General features: G+C 30.1%; 1 pseudogene; it reads left to right on the plus strand.

The window, feature by feature from the left end:
- Positions 1 to 1,009: 1,009 nt before the first annotated feature.
- The window catches only part of LOC105621832, a 35,210-nt pseudogene continuing 23,232 nt past the window's right edge, over positions 1,010 to 12,987 (plus strand).

The following is a 12,987-nucleotide window of genomic DNA, read 5'->3' on the forward strand; positions in this document are numbered from 1 at the left end:
CACAAAAAGAACAGCATTATGCAAGATAAAAAAATATAATAATATCAATTTACAGATTATTAATAATTATAATTTTTAAATGAAATATTAAATGTTAAAAAAATATATATTACAAATATATTACAAATATATTACAAATTTTGCTTTGAATGCTTTAGTGACTATAGAAACGAACAAAATTAAGTTAGTTTTATGGTAATTTGTTATTTTAGATTAAATTTCAAACGCATTAGATTCCAGATTATTGTGCAAGAAATTCTAGAACAAACTTTGTTCAATATTTAAATCTCTTTGAAATATTATAATACATATTTCAAAGCTTTATATATGATATGGAATTTGTTAACATTTAATTATATAATGAATATAATTGTGTTGTATATAATTATGTAAATTTTTATATAGTAATGTTTTTATATATGAAATGTGATTATATATGAAAAAAAAATTTTTTACCGGGAAATTATAAATAGACAAAAATCTAATTAAGTAAAAAATTGCAATTTGTTACAATAACAAGCAGAAAATTTTTTTACAATTTTTTATAATTTTATAATTAAATAATAAAATTTTATTTTTTATAATTTAAATAATAAAATTTTATTTTTTTATAATTTAATAATAAAAAACTTTATATTCTTATTAAACATTATAAAATCATAGAAACGTACTTATACAAATATCACTATTAATAATAACATACTTTTGAAGAGAATAAGCATTCATGGGAATATGTGTGTGACAATGTGCGCGCGCAATGTGTGTCTCACAATCAGAGATGTTATAAATGGTTGATTACATGATAAATGATTCTAATTTATATTAAGCTACTTTATTCAATTTTATTACAATTTTTATATTTTTTTTGTAAAAATCAATCAAAGAAAAATTCATGTTGTTCTTGTATATATTAATGGATGTATGGACGGAACGTAAGAAAGTGGAAAGATCTATTACTCAATTTATAATTATTTTCAACACTGTTGTAATTATTACGATTAAACACATCATGAACCAAACCGGTATCGGAGAGACTATGAATCTTCTCAGCAATGATGTCATTCGCTTCGATCAATTAACAATATATCTAATTACATATGGATCATGCCTTTTTGGTAATCCTTTATGGTAATCCTTTTTATGATAATTCTTTATCTCGTGAAAAAATTCGTGTACATTCCGAGGTAATTAAACAGCACTGATCATACTCTTGAAAAAAAGTCATTTAAATTTATTAATCTTCTTTTTTAGATTATTAATAAATATAAATTTTTTTTAATAATTATAATATAATTCATAGAAAACCTGTTGTATCGATTATATGTATATAAGCTATACATTTGTATACATTTTACAATTCCATTAGAGTTAGACTGTAAAAACGAAGGACTTCTTCTTTTCACTTGTTTCGGAGCTGCTCTTAAATAAAATAATTGTCTATTGAAGCTGACCGGGCTTTATTTTTATTCGCAGACTGCGATCATAGGAACAATAATGTGGTAAAAAGTCGATATTTTGAGTTTTTGTCGACATCGGAACGTTGATCATCGTCCTCTCGGGACAAGGGACTTTGAGCTTCTTGAATCTCAAACTCAGAACCATGATTGCGCCACTGATCGATCGAAGAGTGATCAGCAAACTCTCAGCTCGAATACAGATATCCTCAAGAAGTTGATTAATTATTTTATTTTTAAATGATATAGAGTATGAATAAAGATATAATATTAACATCCAAATATAATTTATAAAAAATTTTATGAAACAAATTTATGAGATGATAATTCTTGGTTCAGGTGGTGAAGGTGTGCCTAAGAAAAACCGTTCAGCCAGATTGTATGAATAATCAGAAAGTTGAAGATCAAGCAAATAAATTCTCGTCGTACGTTCGCGCCGCATATTTGGCCATTATAGTCTTCATTGAACGATTAATTGTCTGATTCATTCTGATAACGTTCGTCTTAATGGGCAATAATTTGACTGCCGATGTGACCTATGAAATGGCGACATACTATTCTTGAGGCTTCCACGGATGTTTTCTACATAAAGATTATGCATTTCGCCGATTTCCTCTGTGTCTAGATCCATTCTTGGAATGTCAACATTTTATGAAGTGGACCTTGCAGTCTACTTCATCAGGACGAAAGCAGCCTGACACTGAGCTATTCCTCCGGGCCGTTCCTTTTACATTACGTTCTTATTGGAGTGGGGAAAAAGAAGAGAATTGTGGATGGGAATGGGGGGGGGGGGCGAGAAGAAATGGGGCAAATTGGTCAGTCTTCAATAACCGAGAGAATAGTTTTCTATATTTATTTATATCGTAGCCATTATCTCTATTTAGATTGTACACAAGTACAAATGAGCACGGAGGAAACCCGCGAAAACGGGGTCTGTATAATTTTTATACAGAAAGCACCCGTGGAAACCTCAAGAATATTATCAAATATCTCTACGAGGAGAATATCCTTGCTAAAGTAAACACTTTCAGCAAATTCAGGTCTTCTTTAGCCAAGAAACTATTAAACTTGGCATTCCTAAAACGATGCAGAGATAAAAACATCATCCCAAAGTTCCTACAATTCAAGAATCACCTAGGAATTCACAAATCCAAAAACATCCTTCATAATAGTAGCCTCATCCTCATCAAAGAACGCATCCACTTCATTGAGTTATAAATAGTTCAGATTTCCCATAAAAGTTCTAAATTCCACCTGTTCCTATTCGCCATGTTGCGGCATGATCTGGCAAAGATCGTATTACCCTAGATCATATTACATACGAATAAGCCATGAAGATCCAATACACAATTCTCTGAAAGAAACAGAAATACATAAACCTTATCTCTCATAAAAACCCTTTCTACTTAACATTAAGAATCTATTCAACAAACCTGTTTCAAGACACTATATCTGCGTTTGCTAAAGATCCTAACTTCGCAGTGACACTAGAAAAATTCTAAATGAAGATTATCAGCCAATAGATAGAATCAACCGATTCCCATCAGAACAAACAGATAATATCTGATGACAGGTATCTTTTCTAAAGCCGAACTCCCTCCACCAAATTAGATAAGAGCGATTAGCCCTCCAAGACCTGAATAGGGGCACAGATATCATCGACTGCTTCCGACAAAGGTAATGCGATAGTAGTCATGAACACATCAGAATATAAGAAAAAGATGAAGAACCTTCTCTCGGACAAAGCATACAAAAAGCTTGACAAAGATCCAACTAATCGCACAGAACACCAAGATCCTGATGGAAAAAAACAACATTCTCAGTAAAACTAAATTAACATTAAAATCTATCCTCTTCCACCAAGACTATACGAACTACTAAACGTTCACAAATCAAATATCCTCCTCAGACAAAAAAAGACATAATCTTAACAATCAATGAACATGCAAACAAGACAACAGTTAAATATACATTAGAGAATCCAGAAGAATGATCAACCCATGGATAAAAGAACCAACATGATGTCCGGCTAAAACATGTCACGCAATCAGCATTGAAATAGAACATTGAAATACGATATTAAATACTGTTTGACAAAACGATCACAATAGCCAATATTATATCATACTTTCCAAAAAAGTAAGAGAAGCCATATAGAGATACAAAAACATCCTAACAATCTAAATAGAGATAATGGCTACACATAAATAAAATATGGAAAACCATTCTCCCGATTATTAACGACTGACCAATTTCCCCCACCTTCCTTCCGCACACACAATTGGAGGTATATGTTATCATATTATTTTCTAATTTCTAATTTATTTATATACAAACATTATTATATCTTTATTGTTATGTACTTATTGAAGTGGACTTAATTTTTATAGGATTTTTTGCTGATGGACAAAATGAACACAAGACACTTCTCCGAGAACACGCCGCAGTTGCAATTTAAATCTCAGAAATCAAAGGAAAAAAACTAATGCAGAGAATCAAATAGATAGGTACATCTCGAGAAATGGAATCGTTCTGTCCGAAGATTCTGATTTCTGATCTTCCGGTATACGTAAAACTTCAACGGATTTCCGCCAATTGGATCAGTAGCCAATTGCCGCACTTTATGCAATATCTTAACTATCAAGTCAGTTACGTGCTGTAGTCGATGCAGTAGACTCCGGAAAATCGTCTATGTTACATCTACTGCTAAAGGAGTTAAATCTCGGCACGAGTTCTGTATACTTACTCAAGAATCCTCGTATAATTTTCCGGGCAATTTATCACTGGATACTTCACGAACAATTCAAATCTCCTGTGCCAGTCAAGAATTCTGGCCTATCTTCATTAAATTAAAAAATTTTTAATTTTAAAAGTTTGGTTTTTAATTTGTTTTAAAAGTAAAGAATTTAAATGTAATATGACTATGACAAAAGCAAATTTAACTTATTACTGAATAAATAATTTTTAAATGAATAATTTTATTCTTATCATTATGAAGATAGATATTTTATTAATAACACATAATAATTAGATTATTCATAATTAAAATTTTATAATTAAAATTAATAAATAATACGATTTTTTAAATAAAAAATGACAAGAAACTCTTAAACATTTAATTTGCATATGTAATTTGCATATAATTAATTAAAAGATGAAGATTGAATGTCTTTCAAATTAAATATCCCAATTTTGTTTCCTAAGGATTTCGTGAAAATGCAAGGAAATTATAACAAATTAGTACAAATAAAAATTTCATTGGGATGTTAGACAATTTGAGCCAAGCGCAGAGAAAGAAAAAAGACATGAGAAGAGCTTAGGGAAATGTAAAAAAGAAACGTCTAAAAGAATCACAATAATGAGATGGATATCAAGATTATCGACTACAAGTTTCGTCACTGTAAAATGAACTCGTTATTTATAATATAAAAATATATAATAGAAATTGAAAAAACTATTTTTTATTTTTGTTTATTAAAAATAGATAGCATAAAAAATACAGATTTAAAATAAAAATAAAGAAAATGAACATAAATAAAAATAAAAATACAAAATATTAGATGTACAACTTTGCTTCCACCGTTTTTTTTCCGAGGCTTTCTTGTAAAAAATTGGTTATACATTTATGATTCAAAGTATTGTCCATCGCTGGCCACTACTTTCTCCCATCTTTCGGGTAGCGTACGAATCCCGCGTCGAAAAAACTGGTCATCTTTTGAGGCTATCCACGAATCGATCCAATTTTTTACTTCTTCATAAGATCGGAAGTGCTGGTCAGGCAAGCCGTATGCCATTGATCGAAACAAGTGATAGTCAGAGGGAGCAACGTCTGGAGAATACGGCGGGTGGGGTAGGACTTTTCATTTCAACGTTTCCAAGTATGTCTTGACCACTTTCGCAACATGGGGTCGAGCATTGTCATGCTGCAAAATCACTTTATCGTGTCTCTCGTTATATTGCGGCCGTTTGTCTTTCAATGCTCGGCTCAAACGCAACAATTGCGTTCGATACCGATCGCCTGTAATTGTTTCAGTCGGTTTTAACAGTTCATAATACACTACGCCGAGCTGGTCCCACCAAATACAGAGCATGACCTTGGACGTCAAAATCACCGTTCTTGAAGCGTTGAAATCACTCACGACACGTTCTTTCACTAATAGCGGCCTGACCATAAGTATTTGAGAGCCATAAGTATTTGATAAGCCTCAGCCGCAGATTTCTTCATATTGAAGCAAAAAATTAAAACCTCCCGCAAATGACGAGAATTTGGCTTGTAAACTGACATTTTCAATCGAGAATAACTTTATGATGCAGACACAAATCGACTAATGTTTCTATGGGGTTATGTTGACAGATGCCCAAGTTTATTGTATGACGTCTATGAGCTATTTATTTCGACCACTTACCGCTAAAGCTATCTATAGAGAAACGGCGGAAGCAAAGTTGTACATCTAATAATTTTAAAAAATATGTGAATTTTCGCGCATTAAAGATTTCTAATATACCTTCATTAATTATTATCAATTAATAAAGCGCGCAAGAAGTTTTTAAATTAACATTCAAAAAAGTTAAGTAGTTTTCAAATATCTATAAATTTTCTTGATATTATTTTTTCGTTTTTAAATGATTTAAATAGAATTAACTTCATCAGATTATATCTATTATGAGAGATAAATTCAAGTAACAAAGTTATTATTTTGCAGCACTCGGATACTAATGATTTGAATTATGTGTATTTGGAAAACAGCTTGGCAGCCGAGATGACGACAGAGTGTACAAGGAATATCAGCATAATGGCAATAATTTCACGCTATCCCTACTGCTGATGATCTTCATCATCAATCAGATCACCACTATCGGGCATGATTACTGGCTGTTACTGAATTATCTTGGAGAATGTCAGGCGTATTAAAAATACTAGTGATGTCAAATCATTCGCGAACATATATAACAATAGTTTCCTTGGGTCGAACTTCACGTTGAACCCGGACGGCTTGCTGAGCACTATGAATGTCATATATGTATACACATTCTGCATCATCGCCTACATTGTTATCGTATTGTTTTTTTATATGAAGGTCTCTATGAATTCAAGTAGTAATCTTCACAACATCATGTTTTTTAAACTGCTAAAGGCGCGCATGTCCTTCTTTCATTATAACAATTCTTCCGGTGAGTAATAATTACAAAATCCAATAGTCATCTTAACTACTCTATAGAGACTTCATAAAAATTATTTTATAACAATTTTTAAAAATATTTTTCAGGTAACTTTTAGAATATTTTATAATTTTTATATAATCTTAAAATTTTTTAGAAAGATTTTTTAATTTTTAAATGAATTGAGACTTTTTAAAAATGTTGAGAAAGTTTGTAGTTTTTCTAAATTTCTTTATAGATAGATATAAATCTCTGATACTTATAAATTCTGATAATTATAAATTCTAAAATAGAATTTATAATTATTCTCCATTATATAATTTCCAAAGAAAACTTAAAAAATGTGTGGAAATTAATATATTTTTTTCAAAGAAATCTTTATAAATTTAAAATATAAAAATTGTTAAAAATATTATTAGAATTTTTTTTGAGAGTTTTTAAAATTTCCAGATACAAAAAACTAGTATATTTTTGTTGAGTAAGTATTAAGTATTTTGTTGATATTATTAAGTTGTAATGATTGCTATAACTATCCATAAAATAAAGTGTAAAGATGATCTTTTTTTGCACATATTCATTCAAAGATACAAATTATTTAATTGATTAATTTTGTTTTAGAATATTATATTATATTTATGTAATACTTATGCCAATTGTATTAATTGAAAGCTATTCTAATTATAAGTGAAATAAGCCATGATTCTGTTTAATTGTTTAGAAAATATACGAGCATTTTCCCTCTAATAAATTATCGAACTTACGTCCATTCCTGGATTTGTAATTTCTTTTCTCGATCCTTGCAGAGAGTTAAGGATTTTTGTATTCCACGAAGAATTTTAAATAGATTTTCGAAGGATATGGGTGAATCATGGATGAATGACTGCTCAAATTGATGTTGGAGGCGATCGAGGGGTTTTGCGTAGTATGTGGTATTTTGATCATGGAGGCAGTAATTCAATGGTTGTTGATATTGATAGTCATATTAGTCATCTTGTTTTTCTTCGCTACGAAATCTTATGAAGATTGGTCAAGACTTTAAATGTCTCGAAGGAGTAAGTAAGTATATTAGAGCAAATAACACGTTATTAAAAAAAGTGCGGCGTATATTACATCCTTGAAATCTAAATTCGTGGATTCCTGCCAACGAATTCTTAAAGTTCTTACATTTCCTGGAATTTAATAAATTCATTAGAAGTTTTTTTGAATGTTTTTGCGTTTTCAATGAAGAGTTTCATATTCTCGTACATAAATGCCACTCTGAATGGTTTACCGACGATCAGAAGCAGCAGCATTGAAATCGAGAAACTAATACGATATGAACTGAAAAAAACAATTTGATGAGTTGCAAGATCGTCATAGCGACACGTGGTATCTTTTTTTAACATGCGCGATAGCCTTTGCTGTCGTTGAAGATTTATAATGCGCCTGCATTTGTTCTAATTCTAATACCAATGAATGAGACTGGTAAATTATATCTAATTAATTAGTTAATGAGAGTTAAATTCTTTTTTTAAGAATTTCATAAAGATGCAAGACTACAACTTAGAAGAATTAATTAGTAGAATTAAATAAACTTTTAGTTTCAATCCTTATTTCTGCGTGAGATTCTTTTTCTCAATCTTTAAAATATTACAAGTTCACTTTATTCTTTATATTACAGGCAATGTAGCCGGGAGCAAAGCAGGTTTAATAATATCGCAGTCATTGATTCTAATCGTTTGTTTACAATATCATAAAATAGTTTAGCGAGTCGGGATTACTGATGACCTTTTTTGAAAGGATTCTTCAGTACACTTCCTTTCTAAAGAGGAACCTATTACCTCAGACAATCCACTGCCATCTACGTGGCCATCCCAAGAACAATTGAAGGGTAACATGAAATATTATATGGATGATCCACCAGTTTTGGAGATATAAAATAAATCTATTGTTCATTCTTACATGGTCGGTCAGACGCCTTGTGCATTCAACTCGTGACCTACTGTTGCGAATTCGGGTTTGTCGGCACCCCACATAGAGTTGACTTGCTCCGATATGGCAGAAGACAATCTAACTACTTGATTGTTCAGCATCATGGGCAAGCCAATATCCAATACTAATTCTAACTCCCCTCTCCTATCCTTATTCTTCCAGAGCGTATGTCTGGAGACAAGACGCAAATGAGTAGGCCTCCTCGTGTTCTCCGTGGGCCCCGAGGATTCGAGGCGTGTCGCGACGAAACTTTTCATTCCTGCAGAAACGTTCTGCAGATGCTGGGTTTTTCCATCGCTCTTCTCGGGGCGGTTTCATTGGATGGTGGATGATAGTCTGTCGCATATACCTTTGTGGGTGAGGTGGTACGTTCACCTCGGGACGTCTTCGAGACGGGGCCGACTAACGTTAACTGTTCATTCTTATAAACATTATATGTTTTATCATGCAATCGGGCTTTACAGAATCTGAACGTATCCATCAAATCTGATTGAAAAGTTGGGATGATTGGACGAACTAGCGCCGACAAGTCTTCCTTAATCTCAACGCACTTTCGCTTGTTCAATGAAGGTCTGGAAAGCGAGATCAAGATCGATGGAACAAGCACGGTAGACCTGAGTGAACTGCAGTGCGCTACAAAATCTCCATTATATCACAGGAACCTGTGCTCTTTTCTGAGAGTCTACATTACAATCTGGATCCGTTTAATCAGTATGATGACTTGAAGCTGTGAGAGGTGTTGCGGCAAGTCGAGCTGAATGATGTCACGCTGGATCTTCTCTGGCGGTCATAATTTCAGCGTCAGTCAGAGGCAATTCATATGCCTGGCCAGGGCCATCTTGAGAAACGCTTGCTCGTTCTCGATGAAGCCACGCCTACTATTGATTCGCAGTAAGTCTTTACGATTCTTTAGACTGTATTTAAATATCATTTGGTGAAGACAATAAATTTTAATTAATTAATTATATATTATTATAATAAATTCTCCATTGAGCAAATGAAGTCACAGTAATCACAACAAAGTTATGATGTGCAAATATTTATCTTGTGATGTAAAATCATTGTACTGTGCGAATGTCCGCTTTGTTACAAGTGTGACATCATTATACAGATGAATTAAAAGTTATTTATTGTGTGACACATAGAGATCAAGATAATAATGTGGTATAGTCTTTAATGATTTACAACATTACAAGTTATGATGTGACTATTGATAGTTTATTATAATATGAACATGACCTTTTTGCTAGAGGTATAGCAATAAATGAACATATGTAACTAATTCAAACTTTCTATTATTGCTACTTTTGCGAATGATTGCGAATGATATAAAGTATTTTCAACTCTGTTACAAGGGTACATCAAGTTACAGTTGGGTACAATAAACATTCATTTTATAATAAATTCAAAATTAATAGAAATCAAGTCTTTTCAAATCGAGTAAACATGTTTATCAAAATTATATATATTTTGTATCTGTAATTTTTAACGCACAAGAGAGAGAGAGAGAGAGAGAGAGAGAGAGAGAGAGAGAGAGAGAGAGAGAGAGAGAGAGAGAGAGAGAGAGAGAGAAAGAGAGAGAGATTTCTAAATTTAACATGTTTATAAATTTCCCTCAATTTGAAACTCTATTTCTAGCATGGATGCTTTAATTCAGGATATAATAAGGAGCAATTTTAAAGAATGCACCGTTATTACGATTGCACATTGTAATATAATAACTTTATAATAATATAATAATATAATAACTTTATAATATAATATATAATATAATATAATATATACTTTATATATATATAATATATAATATATATATTTATACATGTTCTCTTATGCCACGATCAAATTTACGAAGAAAAGAAAGAGTGAAATAAGAAAGAGAATTATATTAAGAAGATAACATAAATCAAAGATAAGACAAGAAGATAATTGTATGTTTAGTATTATTTGCTAATTTCAGTGTTTATTTATTGCCTATAACATATTGTAACACAAATATGTCATATCTATTGTAAACACGGATTAGGATTAAACTCTTCTCTTTGAGGCGATGTAACAAAATTCCACTTCGTGCATAAAACTTACACTACATTGCAGCCACGGAAACACGGTACATCGAATATGAGTTCGCCTATTATTAGTCATAGAAACACGCTTATACAATGTTAGCACTAATGCAGCCAAAGATAAACACTACAAGTGAACTCGTTCTCTGATAAATAAAATAAAATAAAAATCGGAACGTAAGTCGAATGGAATTGGAAACAAACATAACAAAACTTTTAGGAGGCAAAAATTGAAACAACGAAATGTAAAAGAGACATTTACGTTTTTTTTACGTTCCATTTTTTGTTCCAATTTTCATCTCCTAATTCCGTTTACGCTTTTATTACTCTCTCATTATATTCGATTTTTACATATGCTCCGATTTTTATTTTTACTAGGACTTTCTGAAGATAAATTTCGTACATTTTATTCTACTATTTATTCTAAATACGGGCATTTAAACATTTACACGCGATAATTTTGAAGTGAAGCTCTAAACATCAAGGATATCTACTTGGGCTCTCTATCACCCACATTTAGATTTAATGACGATCCTCTTTTTTATTTTAAACACCAAGTTACAAAATAACTGTAATATAACGTGTTATATTTTCATGTTTACACATAATTTATTATTTTTCAATGTATTTTAATATCAAATTATAGAACACAAAGAAAGAATTATAATGTACGAAGAATAATATAATAAAATGTAATACAACATAAAATAAAACTAAATTCTTCCTTTTAAAATATAAAAAAACATAAATTGCTTATACATATTTATAACATTTCCGATACAATTTGTTATGAAAGGATATTTCATATACTTACAAAATACAAATAATAACATAAAATTCGCGTATGATTCAAGAAAATCTGAATTCTGGCTCTGCAATAAGAATCATTTTCATTTAGTGTTTTAATAATGCAATGTTTATTATTGAAAATTTTAATTTTGTACCTTCTAATATAGAAATAAAAATTGCTAAATTTTAAGACATTTGAAATCAAATATTTAAACAAGTTAATTTAATGAAATTTGTCTTAAAGTACGCGTCTGTAAAAATGGAATTATGAAGTCTTTTTTATTATCATACTGTGTTTGTTAAAAACGGGCAGACTATAACATTATAAGTAACAAACACGATGTAAAATATTTTACACAATTTAATCAGCAATCTATAATACAATAAAAAAAGAATATCTAGTTGAGTTATTAACTTGTTGAGAGTTAATGTGACAACCAGTTTCGAAATTGTGATTTCCTCTAATATAATGGTAATATTATTTTATACATTTAGGGAAAGGTCATTTACCATTTTGTTTTTAGATATTTCTTAATTAAACAAAAAGTAAAAATAAACTTTAAATACAAATCTTCTATCAGATAATATAAGCAGTATTTATTGTTTGTAATTTTACAATAATTAATTTTTTAAGATAAGCAAAAATGAGCATTCCATAAAATGAGTTCCAAAACTGACAAAGTAGGCAGTAATATTATATATGCCAGATATTCTTCCTATTCTTTTTCTTTTACAGAAATTATTTGTATAAAATACCTACAAATAAATATATATAAGATTTTCCAGAATCTTTTCACTTTGATATAAAATAATTTTGTTAAATTATATGCATATTTACTTTGTGCTGTTCAGCAAGATTGCAAATATGTAACGCGATAGTTTCTCATATATACATTTTTTTGCCATGTATGTACCATTGCTTCGATAAAATTATTTGATATTATAAAGCAATGTTACGAAAATTAAGTTAACTCATGATTTGTTTTACAAACAGATATGTCAGTTTACATTACACCCGATTTTATATTTAAATCACTGATTATGAAAAAAACTAAGAGAGAAAAAATAATATAAATAAACCTGATTTAGGAAATTACAAGTATTTAAAACGATGTAATATTATTAATAATATAGTCACTATTATTTAAATTACGCAATTTGCAATTGAAAATCGTAAGAATTTTATTTTCCCATTCATAGAATTCATAGAATTCGTTTTTGCTGATGATTTCGTATAGAAACAAGCCAAAAATATACGAATTATGAGTTTTTACAATTTTTACAATTTTTTAATTATATCTAAACAGTTAACAGATCATGTTTTTGTTAGTAATATTAAATAAAGTGCTGTAGTTAATTTCTGAGAAATAAGAAAGTGTTGCTTTAGGAGAATCTATGACAGTCGACATCGGCGACATTCCATTATATTTATATTAATCTCTTCATCTTTCTTTCCATTATTTTACAATTTGGTTGGATTGTAAAATATATATATATATATATATCCATATATATATATATATATATATATATATATATATAGTAGT

Source organism: Atta cephalotes (genome assembly GCF_000143395.1).
Source record: "Atta cephalotes unplaced genomic scaffold scaffold00037, whole genome shotgun sequence".
Classification (NCBI taxonomy): domain Eukaryota; kingdom Metazoa; phylum Arthropoda; class Insecta; order Hymenoptera; family Formicidae; genus Atta; species Atta cephalotes.